Source organism: Octodon degus, unplaced genomic scaffold (assembly GCF_000260255.1).
Source record: "Octodon degus isolate 3935 unplaced genomic scaffold, OctDeg1.0 scaffold00137, whole genome shotgun sequence".
NCBI classification, from domain to species: Eukaryota; Metazoa; Chordata; class Mammalia; order Rodentia; family Octodontidae; genus Octodon; species Octodon degus.
In genome coordinates, this window is record NW_004524713.1 from 154669 (window position 1) to 156841 (window position 2173).

Here is a 2173-nt window from a genome sequence, read left to right on the forward strand (position 1 = left end):
TTCTGGAATACATGGCAGATCGGGAGTATCTACCAATTCCTCTAACTAGGACACGATTTCGGCTGCAGTGGGGCTGCCCCTTCTTGGACTTTTTTGCCTTCTTCACCTTACCCTTTTTACCAGTACCACTGGCAGAAGCCTTCTGGGCTTCAGGTTTCTTCCCTTTAGTGTCTGGCTTCTCAGTTTTTTCACTCGCCATCTTGCAAGATGGGAAAGAGAACTAAGATCGGTACCCCACTTTCATACACTAATTCGGTTTGCTTTTTGTAGGGTAACAACCTTTATTTCAAAGATGTGTTTTGGGTTTACAGTGAAGCCAAACAGAATGAAGAATCTCTTTTATATTAAAAAAATATGACACCAACTTTGAAAACATAGCCTTTTTTTTTCTTTTTCTGATGTCAGGAAAACAGAGAAAAGAAGGCCAGGTAGGGTCAGCCAGGTAGCTCAGGGGACTAAAGTGCCTACTTAGGCAGACTCAGGGACCAGGGTTCGATCCCCAGCGTGCCATGCCAGCCTGCCCCCAGGGCACACTGCTACAGCTATTGAGACTGGGTGTGGTGGCATGTGCCTGAAATTCCAGTGCTTGGGATGCTGAATACAGGAGGATCACTATGATGAGTGTTGTGAGACCCTGTAGACCCTGCCCTAAATACATTTTTTTTAAGAAGCCCAGGTGAATATCTATATCTATATCATCTATCTATCATCTATCTATCTATCTATCTATCTATCTATACATATATACATGAAATGACCTTGATGATAGTGTTTTCAAAATCTTAAGGTCTCAAATCAGGTACACAAGTTGAAATATCACATTTTTCTTCTCTTATGTAAGAAACCCAAAGGGAAAGCAGGGAGCAAAATGGAGGAAAGATGCTGGGAAGTAGGAAGAGCCTGTTCACATGGAAGGGGCACGTGAGAGCAGTGAGGGGAGAGGGCAGGAAGGGAAAGGGGATTTTTTTAGAAAGATAATTGAGGGAGAAATGGAAACAAAGTTTTTGAAAATAGAGGAAGAAACATAGAACAGACGGAGGGGATTGGGACAAAAGGAAGAATCGCCTTCTATTAGAGGTAGGTACAAATTCACTATGGTAAATGTGACCATTTAAAACCTCTGTAGGTGTTGATGTGAGAGAGGAAGCCTTTGGCAAAGAGGTGAGATGAGGCCAGGTGGCATCTGGGATCACCGATTTTATGGGGTATACCATCCTGAGCAGTTTTTGATCTGAGTTTCAGTAGTATTGTCTATAGAACAGGATTCAATGTTTCTATCTGAAAGGAGCAATGTGTCATAATCTCAATACAGAGCCTAGCAGGAGGCTGCTGGAAAGAAGGAAATCCATGGATGTCTTTGCCCTCCCTCAGTTCTCCAACCTAGCCATGGACTCTCCTAGGAGGCTGTATTTGGCAGGAGAAAGGAAGTGGCGGGGAGAGGAACCAGCTTAGTTCCCTGTACTCACACGGAGACAATGTCACTAGTTTTACATCTCCTAGACAGGCCCCGCCACCCACTGAAGTTCCTTGTATATCTGCACAAACCTTGGTTCCATGCCCAACATATTGAATGGGTTTGGAGTGAAAAAATAAAAATAAAAAGCATGAAAATCAACACAACTTTAATCTGGCTTGTGCTTCAAAGAAGGTAAAAATCAAAAGCAGGAGGAAGGAAGTGCATATTTCTTTAAGACATGGCAGTGGGTGTGTTTCTTTCAGTTTTCACAAATCACTGTAGTATAGATGTCGCAAGTCCCATCTTTATACAGGGGATAGACTGAGTTTCAGAGTTTGGGTCACTTTTCATTGCAGAGTGAAATGTGAAATCGAAGTCTAATGCCTTGGTGATTTGTATTCTCCACCACACTGATTCTCTCTACTTGTGACTGTTTTGAGTCTGTTTAAGTCAGAAGCACCATTATTTAAATGCCCCAGGGATAAAATTGTTCGATCTGATACCAGCACAGACTGACTGACAGCATGCTGGCTTTTGAAGAAATTTGATGATGTATCCATCCTCCAGAGAAAAGGACATGCGACTTTGAAGAAGGGAGCATAACCTCCGACTGTCAGCGTACTCATCCATAACCCCTGGAAAACAATAATAAAAAACCACACATTTGGTTTCTATCCCTAGCTTTTGATCTGGAGCTTCTGAATCTCTTGGAAATTC